General features: G+C 36.1%; 1 long non-coding RNA gene across 11 annotated transcripts in view; it reads left to right on the top strand.

Moving 5' to 3' along the window:
• LOC130728057 (uncharacterized) overlaps window positions 1-13,846 on the top strand; it is a 34,712-nt gene that overhangs the window by 9,711 nt on the left and 11,155 nt on the right. For 4 of the 11 annotated variants that reach the window (XR_009015561.1, XR_009015559.1, XR_009015555.1 and 1 more), the window contains exons 3-18: window positions 38-242; window positions 326-486; window positions 613-674; window positions 796-882; window positions 994-1,101; window positions 1,826-1,908; window positions 2,071-2,165; window positions 8,517-8,610; window positions 8,788-8,926; window positions 9,026-9,230; window positions 9,314-9,474; window positions 9,601-9,662; window positions 9,784-9,870; window positions 9,982-10,089; window positions 10,814-10,896; window positions 11,059-11,153. This is a non-coding gene — a long non-coding RNA (uncharacterized LOC130728057). The remainder of the gene's footprint in view (window positions 1-37; window positions 243-325; window positions 487-612; window positions 675-795; window positions 883-993; window positions 1,102-1,825; window positions 1,909-2,070; window positions 2,166-8,516; window positions 8,611-8,787; window positions 8,927-9,025; window positions 9,231-9,313; window positions 9,475-9,600; window positions 9,663-9,783; window positions 9,871-9,981; window positions 10,090-10,813; window positions 10,897-11,058; window positions 11,154-13,846) is intronic. The other 7 variants (XR_009015560.1, XR_009015562.1, XR_009015557.1 and 4 more) reach the window with 7 other exon arrangements.

Here is a 13,846-nt window from a genome sequence, read left to right as displayed (position 1 = left end):
TCAGCTATTGTTTTTTTTACTGTGTCTTAATTAATAGGATAAGCGCTTGATAAGCTAGTACCTGGTGATTATAAAGATTTAAGGTTCCAGCCTCTGTTGTGTGCTGCAGCTCTTATGCCTTGAATCATTCTAAGCTCTGGTCAAGATAGAGGAGGTATATCATCTTGGAATTTTGTTGCTGGAGTTCTCGATAAGGATAAAGGCATTTGCACTCTGTTTTACAGACTTCTGTCAAAATTGAGGTGGTATATCATTTTGAAATTGAAACATTGCTTTTAGTTTTCTATTTCTAATATGTTAAATTTGTTACTTTTCATTATGATAGTGGAATTGGCATTTGAGTTTCCTGATGAAGACCACACTTGTAAGGTGTCGTGTTTCTATATATGATCCGGTATGATGGTTGGTGTGTGGTCCTGAATGGATAAGGCTTCTGCTCCTCCATTAGTTTCTGGCAGCATTTACATGGAAGAGGTTCATGTTCAGGTTTGGGTGCTTTGCATTTTTAATTTGACTTCTTTTGTTTATTTCTTCTTGGGGAAACTCTGTCTGCCCATTTTGACTAGGTGCTGAAACATTGGTGTCTAATACAGTTCTTTGTCTGTTATGTAGCTGGCGACGAATTGTATTTCATAGTTGGCTCTCAGCACATTCCTTTTGGTGCATCCTCTCAGGTAAGCTTTATAATGCATACACCAGAAGCCTTTAGAGCTATATGTTCAACAGATTATATTCTTGTTTTTTCTTTTTCTTTTTTTGTCGTCTTCCACTTGATTTTTATTTATTCGGTTTCAGGCCCTTGGTGGTTTCCTAAGTGGTTCTCTTGAACTGGTGTCACAAATTCGAAATTTGCATCATATTTTGTGGGGAGCTATTAACACGGTAAGTCATTTCCACATAGCTGAGCTTTGACTGATACATTATGAAAGTCTTTTCCATGAAAGGATATTGTAATTGATTATTGTGCCTGACATTGTGCAAATGTCTTCACAGAATGCATCCTACCTATTGATCAGAGGCATGGAAACGGTGCATCTCTGTGTACCGCAGCAGAATTCCACTGCATTAAGGATGGCCAAACTTTTAGAGGCATATCCCAAGGTACCATGACATTAATATGCTCTATATCTTGTCTTGATTCCACCTGCTTATTTATATTATTGATTTGTTATTCTTGTAAAATGGATTTTTTAAAATTGTTATATCAGCTTACGCATGAGTGTGGTTGAATTGTGTTTTATATTAAAATTGAAATGTATGGTGGAAGTATATTATTCTATTTTAGCAGACTTATATTTCTTTGCTTTTCATCATTCATCTGGATGATGTGTATTTTTATGTTGCATTTTCCCCCCATATACATTGAAGCTATGTTTGGTTTAGTCTTTAGAGTGGGGGAGGGGCCCCGTGCAAGGGATTCTAAAGGAGATGAGGGAAGAGGTTCTAAATCTTACCGTGTTTGGTTAGAGGGAAGTGAGGGGAGTGGAAATTTCCCTCTTGTTTGGTTTATGAGGGGAGGAGAGGTATTTTAAAACTATTTTACTTTTACTGCCCTCATTTTCAAAACAAAAGTTTTAGTTTCAAAAATGAGGAAGGACATTTTAGTCTAACACAATTTATCTCCCTTCCAAATTCTCCCAATTTTGGAGGGAACCAAAATTAAATTAGGATGAGTTTTGGCCCCTCCCATTTCCCTCCCCTCCTCCCAAAATTTGAACCAAACATGATAGTTTTAAAATTTTCCTCTGCTCTCCATTCCCCCTACCAAACACTGAAAATGTTTGGCACACAGTATTTGCTTATACCGTTTTCTTGTTCTGTGTAGGGCTGTCTATATGAAAAGCATTGACCCAGATACAGCAACAACTTAACATATATGATGTGGTGTATGTGAAGTACTATGATAAGGTTTGTTACACATGATTATGACTTCAATTGTTTTCTCTTGTGTTGTTTATTGTCATTATCTCGCATAAATACTGTTGGCTGTTTGTTCTATATGTTTATTAAGTTTACCGTTAGTTTTAGTTCTTAAGAGATTGATTTATATTTACTTTGATTTTTTTATAGATTGTGCATTTTCCCGAACCCCTGAAATTGGATATTGTCGTTAGCTTTCCAGTTCACGTCACGACTTTCATCTTCGTTTTGATCCGTGGTATCAGGTTTCATGCCTTTTCTTGTCCCCTCATTTTGCTGCTAGTGAATAATTTATTCTCAAATGTATATGTGTCTGTGTTAAGTCCTTATTTGGAGAAAGCATTAGATGATATAGCTCACCTAGTTAAAATTTTATGTATTGTGTCTTAAATAGGAAGCATAAGCGCTGGATAGTTAACATATGAGTGGGATGAGGTTCGAGTTTGAATATACCAGCTTTAGATGTGGTAAACGTAGGATGCGTAGGCAGAATTCGAGTGTAGGCTGAATGGAGGAGCAGAGAGTAGAGGTGGAAAAGAATTAGAAAGTGGAATAGGAGATATATTAGATGTTTAGGATAAAAAAGAAGTATAAGTTGGTGAAGGTGAATGCGGAGAAGGAATTAAAACATGTGAAGGAGGAGAAGAGGGTGAAGATTTAGGTGGACCAATATGAATTGAAGGAGCAGTATAAGGACGAGCAGTAGGAGGAGAGGAGGAATCACACCCAGGTGAGTAATAGTTGTAGAGGAAGTGTTTTTTGAAGGAGGTGAAATGGTGAAAGAAGGAAATTTGGACTCATGAAATTTAACATCTCTAGAGATTTAAAAAGTGGAAGAGGAGATGGATTAGATGAATGAAAATAGAAAAAGAAGAATTTGGTGAAAGTGAATGAGGAGAAGGAATAGAACCCTGGGAAGGAAGAGAAGAGAGGGAAGATTCAAGTGAAACATTAAGAATTGAAGGAGGAGTATCACAATGAGCAGTAAAAGGAGAGTAGTAATCATTCCAAGGAGAGTATAAGTTGGCGTAGAAAAGTGATTTTGGAATGTGGTGAAGTGATGAAAGAAGGAAGTTGGGACTCATGAAATTTAACATGTCTACAGAATTAGAAAGAGGAATATGAGATGTATTAGATGCGGTTTAAAAAGTAAGAGGAGAATTTGGTGAAGGTGATTGAGGGGAAGAGAGTGAAAAATGGGAAGGAGTAGGAGGGTTAATATTCAAGTGAATCATTAACAGTTTAAGGAGCAATGTTTGGATGAATAGTAGGATGAGATGTGGAATCACTTCAAGGTTAGTAATAGTTGGAGACGAAGAACTGAGTTTTGAAGGAGGTGAAGTGGTGATTGTAAGTAATTTGGACTCATGAAATTTAGCATCTCCTGAGCATTAGAAAGTGGAATAGAAGATGGTTTTAATTAGATGGGGAGGAAGAAGAAAATGGAGAAGTTGGTTAAGGTTAAGTAGAGAACGGTAGGATATGTGGGAAGGAGGAGGAGAGGGTGAAGATCTAAGTGAACCATTAAGGATTGAAGGAACAGTATACGGATGGGCAGTAGGAGGAGAGAAGGTATACTCTAAGCCGAGTAATATTTGGAGAAGTAATTTTTGAAGGACGTGAAGTGGTGATTGAAGGAAATTTGGACTCTTAAACTTCAACATTTCTATAAAACTAAAAAGCGGAATACGAGACAGATTAGATTAGATGGATAGGATGAAGAAGAATGAGAAGTTGGTGAAGGTTAATGTGGAGAAGGAAGTGAAACATGAGTAGGAGGAGACAATAAAGATTCAAGAGAGCCATTAAGCATTGGAGGAGCAGTATTAGGAATCATTCCAAGGCGATTAATTGTTGGACAAGAAAAAATTGTTTTTATTGAAGAAGGTGAAGTGATGAAAGAAGGAAATTCGGACTTATGAACTTTAATATATTTAGAGAAATAGAACGTGGTGATGATTCAAGTGAACCTTGAAGAATTGAAATAGGAGTATAAGGATGAACAGTAGATAATAGTTTGAGAAGATGAAGTGATGAAAGATGTAACTTTGGACAAGTGAAAGTTAACATCTGTACAGAATTTGAAAGTGGAATAGGAGATAAGTTGGATTAGATGAGGAGGAAATAGAAGAAGGAGAAGTTGGTTAAGGTGAATGTGTAGAAGGAAGTGAAGCTTGGGAAGGAGGATGAACAGTAGATAATATTTTGAGAAGATGAAGTGATGAAAGATGTAATTTTGGACAAGGGAAATTTAACATCTGTACAGAATTTGAAAGTGGAATAGGAGATAAGTTGGATTAGATGAGGAGGAAATAGAAGAAGGAGAAGTTGGTTAAGGTGAATGAGTAGAAGGAAGTGAAGCTTGGGAAGGAGGATGAGAGTGTGATGAATTCAAGTGAAACTTTAAAAGTTAAAATACCAGTATATGGATGGGCAGTAAGATGAGAGGAGAATCTCTCCAAGGTGAGTAATTGTGGGAGAAGAAGTGATTTTTTAAGGATGTGAAGTGATGAAAAAATTAAATTTGGACTAAAGAAATTTAACATGTCTAGGGATTTAGCTAGTGGAATTGGAGATGAATTAGACATGTGACAGAAGAAAAAGAAAGAAAAGTTGGTGAATGTGATGGAGAAACAAAAGGAAGAGAAACATGAGAAGGAAGAGGAGAGAGTGGTGATTCTTGTGAACCATTAAGAAATGAAGGGGGAGTATACGGATGAACAGTAGATAATAGTTGGAGAAGATGAAGTGATGAAAGATGTAATTTTGGACATGTGAAATTAAACATCTGTACAGAATTTGAAAGTGGAATAGGAGATAAGTTGGATTAGATGATGAGGAGGAAATAGAAGAAGGAGAAGTTGGTTAAGGTGAATGAGTAGAAGGAAGTGAAGCTTGGGAAGGAGGATGAACAGTATATAATAGTTGGACAAGATGAAGTGATGAAAGATGTAATTTTGGACAACTGAAATTTAACATCTTTACAGAGTTTGAAAGAGGAATAGGAGAAAAGTTGGATTAGATGAGGAGGAAATAGAAGAAGGAGAAGTTGGTTAAGGTGAATGAGTAGAAGGAAGTGAAGCTTGGGAAGGAGGATGAGGGTGTGATGATTCAAGTGAAACTTTAAAAGTTAAAATGCCAGTATATGGATGAGCAGTAAGATGAGAGGAGAACCTCTCCAAGGTGAGTAATTGTGGGAGAAGAAGTGATTTTTTAAGGATGTGAAGTAATGAAAGAATTAAATTTGGACTAAAGAAATTTAACATGTCAAGAGATTTAGCTTGTGGAATTGGAGATGAATTAGACATGTGACAGAAGAAAAAGAGAGAAAAGTTGGTGAATGTGATGGAGAAACAAATGGAAGAGAAACATGAGAAGGAAGAGGAGAGAGTGGTGATTCATGTGAACCATTAAGAAATGAAGGGGGAGTATAAGGATGAACAGTAGATAATAGTTGGAGAAGATGAAGTGATGAAAGATGTAATTTTGGACAAGTGAAATTAAACATCTGTACAGAATTTGAAAGTGGAATAGGAGATAAGTTGGATTAGATGAGGAGGAAATAGAAGAAGGAGAAGTTGGTTAAGGTGAATGAGTAGAAGGAAGTGAAGCTTGGGAAGGAGGATGAGAGTGTGATGATTCAAGTGAAACTTTAAAAGTTAAAATACCAGTATATGGATGAGCAGTAAGATGAGAGGAAAATATCTCCAAGGTGAGTAATTGTGGGAGAAGAAGTGATTTTTTATGGATGTGAAGTGATGAAGGAATTAAATTTGGACTAAAGAAATTTAACATGTCTAGAGATTTAGCTAGTGGAATTGGAGATGAATTAGACATGTGACAGAAGAAAAAGAAAGAAAAGTTGGTGAATGTGATGGAGAAACAAAAGGAAGAGAAACATGAGAAGGAAGAGGAGAGAGTGGTGATTCATGTGAACCATTAAGAATGAAGGGGGAGTGTAAGGATGAACAGTAGATAATAGTTGGAGAAGATGAAGTGATGAAAGATGTAATTTTGGACAAGTGAAGTTAAACATCTGTACAGAATTTGAAAGTGGAATAGGAGATAAGATGGATTAGATGAGGAGGAAATAGAAGAAGGAGAAGTTGGTTAAGGTGAATGAGTAGAAGGAAGTGAAGCTTGGGAAGGAGGATGAACAGTATATAATAGTTGGACAAGATGAAGTGATGAAAGATGTAATTTTGGACAAGTGAAATTTAACATCTGTACAGAGTTTGAAAGTGGAATAGGAGATAAGTTGGATTAGATGAGGAGGAAATAGAAGAAGGAGAAGTTGGTTAAGGTTAATGAGTAGAAGGAAGTGAAGCTTGGGAAGGAGGATGAGAGTGTGATGATTCAAGTGAAACTTTAAAAGTTAAAATACCAGTATATGGATGAGCAGTAAGATGAGAGGAGAATCTCTCCAAGGTGAGTAATTGTGGCAGAAGAAGTGATTTTTTAAGGATGTGAAGTGATGAAAGAATGTAATTTGGACTAAAGAAATTTAACATGTCTAGAGATTTAGCTAGTGGAATAGGAGATGAATTAGACGTGTGACAGAAGAAAAAGAAAGAAAAGTTGGTGAAAGTGATGGAGAAAAAAAAGGAAGAGAAACATGAGAAGGAAGAGGAGAGAGTGGTGATTCATGTGAACCATTAAGAAATGAAGGGGCAGTCTAAGTATGACCAGTTGGAGGAAGGAGGAATCAGTCCAAGCCCAAGGTGAGTAATTTTTTAAGAAGAAGAAGTGATTTTGGAATAAGGTGCAGTGGTGAAAGAAAGAAATTTGGACACTTGAAATTTTACATCTTTAGAGAAATAGAAATTGGAATAGGAGATGTATTAGAGGAATGAAAGAAGAAAAAGACGGAGAAATTGGTGAAAGTGAATGAGAAGTATGAAGAAGTAATTGTGGAAGAAGAAGTGATTTTGTAAGGATGTGAAGTGGTGAAAGAATGAAATTTGGACCCATGAGATTTAACATGTCTAGAGATTTAGCAAGTGGAATAGGAGATGAATTAGACGTGTAACAGAAGTAAAAGAAAGAGAAGTTGGTGAAAGTGATGGAGAAAAAAAAGGAAGAGAAACATGGGAAGGAAGAGGAGACAGTGGTGGTTCAAGTGAACCATTAAGAAATGAAGGGGCAGTATATGTATGACCAGTTGGGGGTAGGAGGAATCACTGCAAGCCCAAGGTGTGTAATTTTTGAAGAAGAAGAAGAAGTGATTTTAGAATAAGGTGCAGTGGTGAAAGAAAGAAATTTGGACACTTGAAATTTTACATCTCTAGAGAATTAGAAAGTTGAATAGGAGATGTATTAGATAAATGAAAGAAGAAAAAGACGGAGAAATTGGTGAAAGTGAATGAGAAGTAAGAGAAACATGGCATGGATGAGGAGAGAGTGAAGATTCCAGTGAACTATTACGAATTAAAGGGGCCGTATAACGATAAGCAGTAGGAGGAGAGGAGGTGTCACTCCGAGGAGAGTATAAGTTGGCGAAGAAGAGTGATTTTTGAATGAAGGGAAGTAATGAAAGATGAAAATTCAGACTCACTCCACGGTGGATAATTGTTGTAGAAGGTGAAGTGATTTTTTAATGAGTTGAAGTGGTGAAACTGGAATAAGAGCTGGATTAGATGTGTTGAAGAAAATGAAAGAGAAGTTAGTGAAAGTTAATGAGGAAGAAGGAAAAGATACATGGGAAGGAATAGGGGAGAGTTAATATTCAAGTGTACAATTAAGAATTGAAAGAGCAAAGTAACGATGAGCCGTTGGTGGAGTGGAGGAATCACTCCAAGGTGACTTGATGAAAGAAGGAATTTCCGACTCATGAATTTTACATCTCTAGAGACTTAGATATGGAATAAGAGATGGAATAGACAGGGAGAAAGAAGAAAAAGAAGGAGAAGATGGTTAATGTGAATGAGGAGAAGGTTGAGAAACATTGGAAAGAGGATGAGAGGACCAGTATAAGGATGAGCAGTAGTAGGAGAGGAGGAATAACTCAAAGTTGAGTAATTCTGTGATAAGAAGAAGTGATTTTTTAAGGATTTGAAGTGGTGAAAGAAGAAATTTGGACTCATGAAATTTAACATCCTTAGAGAATTATCAAGTGGAATATGAGATGGATTAGGGTGTTAGGATTCGGGTGACACATTAAGAGTTGATGGAGCAAGGATGAGCAGTAAAACTAGAATTTTATATTTGTTTATTAAGACTACTTTTGTTTTTGCATTGGTTCGCTTAAACTACATTTTTTTATTTTTCCCTTAAACAACTGCTTTTGTTTTTTCTTGATTAAACTACAGTATGCTTGCTTGTTATCTTTTTATATTTGGTTGCATATCAATACTTTTTTTGTATTAAAACACTTGTTACATCTGCTTACATAATCTTTTCCCCATTTTCTTGGGTAAAATTGTTTTTACATTTTGATAGCATTAAAATAAAATTTTTTTGCCACTTTTTTACCTAGAAACTATTCTTTTTTTTTTTTTTGCATTTGTTTGCCAAATCATATTTTTATATTTGTTTATAGGATAACACTTATTTTCATTTGTTTCCTATATACTCATCTTCAAATCTATTTTCTCAAGTTTGTTCGTGAGATGTTCTTATCTAATGTATTTGAAGCATTTGCTTAGAAAGAGCTGCAGCATACAATGTGGTGCATGTGAAGTATTGGTTCAGGTTTGTAACATCTCAAAATGACATCATTTCATGTCTACTATGTTTTCTATTCTCGTAAATTTCGATAAATATTGATAGCTGTTTATTCTCTATTATTGTTTAATTGACTGTCTGCTTTATTTCGTGAAGTGATTGATTTATATTAACTTTGATTTCTGTTAATTTGTGCATTTGCAGGAACCCCTGAATTTGGATATTTTTATTAGCTTTCCAGATTTCCAGATCAAAGTTTTCATGTAGTTTGTGATCCCTGATCTCAGGTTTCCTGTCTGTTCATCTCCTGTCACTTTGCTGCCTCAGATTGATCTATTCTCAAGTGACTATGTTTATGTGTATTGGTAGAGTTCTTATTTGGAGAAAACAAGAGATCTTTAGGCTCATCTAATGTTTTTTTTTACTGTGTCTTAATTAATAGGATAAGCGCTTGATAAGCTAGTACCTGGTGATTATAAAGATTTAAGGTTCCAGCCTCTGTTGTGTGCTGCAGCTCTTATGCCTTGAATCATTCTAAGCTCTGGTCAAGATAGAGGAGGTATATCATCTTGGAATTTTGTTGCTGGAGTTCTCGATAAGGATAAAGGCATTTGCATTCTGTTTTACAGACTTCTGTCAAAATTGAGGTGGTATATCATTTTGAAATTGAAACATTGCTTTTAGTTTTCTATTTCTAATATGTTAAATTTGTTACTTTTCATTATGATAGTGGAATTGGCATTTGAGTTTCCTGATGAAGACCACACTTGTAAGGTGTCGTGTTTCTATATATGATCCGGTATGATGGTTGGTGTGTGGTCCTGAATGGATAAGGCTTCTGCTCCTCCATTAGTTTCTGGCAGCATTTACATGGAAGAGGTTCATGTTCAGGTTTGGGTGCTTTGCATTTTTAATTTGACTTCTTTTGTTTATTTCTTCTTGGGGAAACTCTGTCTGCCCATTTTGACTAGGTGCTGAAACATTGGTGTCTAATACAGTTCTTTGTCTGTTATGTAGCTGGCGACGAATTGTATTTCATAGTTGGCTCTCAGCACATTCCTTTTGGTGCATCCTCTCAGGTAAGCTTTATAATGCATACACCAGAAGCCTTTAGAGCTATATGTTCAACAGATTATATTCTTGTTTTTTCTTTTTCTTTTTTTGTCGTCTTCCACTTGATTTTTATTTATTCGGTTTCAGGCCCTTGGTGGTTTCCTAAGTGGTTCTCTTGAACTGGTGTCACAAATTCGAAATTTGCATCATATTTTGTGGGGAGCTATTAACACGGTAAGTCATTTCCACATAGCTGAGCTTTGACTGATACATTATGAAAGTCTTTTCCATGAAAGGATATTGTAATTGATTATTGTGCCTGACATTGTGCAAATGTCTTCACAGAATGCATCCTACCTATTGATCAGAGGCATGGAAACGGTGCATCTCTGTGTACCGCAGCAGAATTCCACTGCATTAAGGATGGCCAAACTTTTAGAGGCATATCCCAAGGTACCATGACATTAATATGCTCTATATCTTGTCTTGATTCCACCTGCTTATTTATATTATTGATTTGTTATTCTTGTAAAATGGATTTTTTAAAATTGTTATATCAGCTTACGCATGAGTGTGGTTGAATTGTGTTTTATATTAAAATTGAAATGTATGGTGGAAGTATATTATTCTATTTTAGCAGACTTATATTTCTTTGCTTTTCATCATTCATCTGGATGATGTGTATTTTTATGTTGCATTTTCCCCCCATATACATTGAAGCTATGTTTGGTTTAGTCTTTAGAGTGGGGGAGGGGCCCCGTGCAAGGGATTCTAAAGGAGATGAGGGAAGAGGTTCTAAATCTTACCGTGTTTGGTTAGAGGGAAGTGAGGGGAGTGGAAATTTCCCTCTTGTTTGGTTTATGAGGGGAGGAGAGGTATTTTAAAACTATTTTACTTTTACTGCCCTCATTTTCAAAACAAAAGTTTTAGTTTCAAAAATGAGGAAGGACATTTTAGTCTAACACAATTTATCTCCCTTCCAAATTCTCCCAATTTTGGAGGGAACCAAAATTAAATTAGGATGAGTTTTGGCCCCTCCCATTTCCCTCCCCTCCTCCCAAAATTTGAACCAAACATGATAGTTTTAAAATTTTCCTCTGCTCTCCATTCCCCCTACCAAACACTGAAAATGTTTGGCACACAGTATTTGCTTATACCGTTTTCTTGTTCTGTGTAGGGCTGTCTATATGAAAAGCATTGACCCAGATACAGCAACAACTTAACATATATGATGTGGTGTATGTGAAGTACTATGATAAGGTTTGTTACACATGATTATGACTTCAATTGTTTTCTCTTGTGTTGTTTATTGTCATTATCTCGCATAAATACTGTTGGCTGTTTGTTCTATATGTTTATTAAGTTTACCGTTAGTTTTAGTTCTTAAGAGATTGATTTATATTTACTTTGATTTTTTTATAGATTGTGCATTTTCCCGAACCCCTGAAATTGGATATTGTCGTTAGCTTTCCAGTTCACGTCACGACTTTCATCTTCGTTTTGATCCGTGGTATCAGGTTTCATGCCTTTTCTTGTCCCCTCATTTTGCTGCTAGTGAATAATTTATTCTCAAATGTATATGTGTCTGTGTTAAGTCCTTATTTGGAGAAAGCATTAGATGATATAGCTCACCTAGTTAAAATTTTATGTATTGTGTCTTAAATAGGAAGCATAAGCGCTGGATAGTTAACATATGAGTGGGATGAGGTTCGAGTTTGAATATACCAGCTTTAGATGTGGTAAACGTAGGATGCGTAGGCAGAATTCGAGTGTAGGCTGAATGGAGGAGCAGAGAGTAGAGGTGGAAAAGAATTAGAAAGTGGAATAGGAGATATATTAGATGTTTAGGATAAAAAAGAAGTATAAGTTGGTGAAGGTGAATGCGGAGAAGGAATTAAAACATGTGAAGGAGGAGAAGAGGGTGAAGATTTAGGTGGACCAATATGAATTGAAGGAGCAGTATAAGGACGAGCAGTAGGAGGAGAGGAGGAATCACACCCAGGTGAGTAATAGTTGTAGAGGAAGTGTTTTTTGAAGGAGGTGAAGTGGTGAAAGAAGGAAATTTGGACTCATGAAATTTAACATCTCTAGAGATTTAAAAAGTGGAAGAGGAGATGGATGAAAATAGAAAAAGAAGAATTTGGTGAAAGTGAATGAGGAGAAGGAATAGAACCATGGGAAGGAAGAGAAGAGAGGGAAGATTCAAGTGAAACATTAAGAATTGAAGGAGGAGTATCACAATGAGCAGTAAAAAGAGAGTAGTAATCATTCCAAGGAGAGTATAAGTTGGCGTAGAAAAGTGATTTTGGAATGTGGTGAAGTGATGAAAGAAGGAAGTTGGGACTCATGAAATTTAACATGTCTACAGAATTAGAAAGAGGAATATGAGATGTATTAGATGCGGTTTAAAAAGTTAGAGGAGAATTTGGTGAAGGTGATTGAGGGGAAGAGAGTGAAAAATGGGAAGGAGTAGGAGGGTTAATATTCAAGTGAATCATTAACAGTTTAAGGAGCAATGTTTGGATGAATAGTAGGATGAGATGTGGAATCACTTCAAGGTTAGTAATAGTTGGAGACGAAGAACTGAGTTTTGAAGGAGGTGAAGTGGTGATTGTAAGTAATTTGGACTCATGAAATTTAGCATCTCCTGAGCATTAGAAAGTGGAATAGAAGATGGTTTTAATTAGATGGGGTGGAAGAAGAAGATGGAGAAGTTGGTTAAGGTTAAGTAGAGAACGGTAGGATATGTGGGAAGGAGGAGGAGAGGGTGAAGATCTAAGTGAACCATTAAGGATTGAAGGAACAGTATACGGATGGGCAGTAGGAGGAGAGAAGGTATACTCTTAGCCGAGTAATATTTGGAGAAGTAATTTTTGAAGGACGTGAAGTGGTGATTGAAGGAAATTTGGACTCTTAAACTTCAACATTTCTATAAAACTAAAAAGCGGAATACGAGACAGATTAGATTAGATGGATAGGATGAAGAAGAATGAGAAGTTGGTGAAGGTTAATGTGGAGAAGGAAGTGAAACATGAGAAGGAGGAGACAATAAAGATTCAAGAGAGCCATTAAGCATTGGAGGAGAAGTATTAGGAATCATTCCAAGGCGTTTAATTGTTGGACAAGAAAAAATTGTTTTTATTGAAGAAGGTGAAGTGATGAAAGAAGGAAATTCGGACTTATGAACTTTAATATATTTAGAGAAATAGAACGTGGTGATGATTCAAGTGAACCTTGAAGAATTGAAATAGGAGTATAAGGATGAACAGTAGATAATAGTTGGGAGAAGATGAAGTGATGAAAGATGTAACTTTGGACAAGTGAAAGTTAACATCTGTACAGAATTTGAAAGTGGAATAGGAGATAAGTTGGATTAGATGAGGAGGAAATAGAAGAAGGAGAAGTTGGTTAAGGTGAATGTGTAGAAGGAAGTGAAGCTTGGGAAGGAGGATGAACAGTGGATAATATTTTGAGAAGATGAAGTGATGAAAGATGTAATTTTGGACAAGGGAAATTTAACATCTGTACAGAATTTGAAAGTGGAATAGGAGATAAGTTGGATTAGATGAGGAGGAAATAGAAGAAGGAGAAGTTGGTTAAGCTGAATGAGTAGAAGGAAGTGAAGCTTGGGAAGGAGGATGAGAGTGTGATGAATTCAAGTGAAACTTTAAAAGTTAAAATACCAGTATATGGATGAGCAGTAAGATGAGAGGAGAATCTATCCAAGGTGAGTAATTGTGGGAGAAGAAGTGATTTTTTAAGGATGTGAAGTGATGAAAGAATTAAATTTGGACTAAAGAAATTTAACATGTCTAGAGATTTAGCTAGTGGAATTGGAGATGAATTAGACATGTGACAGAAGAAAAAGAAAGAAAAGTTGGTGAATGTGATGTAGAAACAAAAGGAAGAGAAACATGAGAAGGAAGAGGAGTGAGTGGTGATTCATGTGAACCATTAAGAAATGAAGGGGGAGTGTAAGGATGAACAGTAGATAATAGTTGGAGAAGATGAAGTGATGAAAGATGTAATTTTGGACAAGTGAAATTAAACATCTGTACAGAATTTGAAAGTGGAATAGGAGATAAGATGGATTAGATGAGGAGGAAATAGAAGAAGGAGAAGTTGGTTAAGGTGAATGAGTAGAAGGAAGTGAAGCTTGGGAAGGAGGATGAACAGTATATAATAGTTGGACAAGATGAAGTGATGAAAG

Source organism: Lotus japonicus, chromosome 1, assembly GCF_012489685.1.
Source record: "Lotus japonicus ecotype B-129 chromosome 1, LjGifu_v1.2".
NCBI lineage: Eukaryota > Viridiplantae > Streptophyta > Magnoliopsida > Fabales > Fabaceae > Lotus > Lotus japonicus.
The sequence above is the reverse complement of the archived record's forward strand: the minus strand, read 5'-3'. Positions and strand labels throughout refer to the sequence as shown.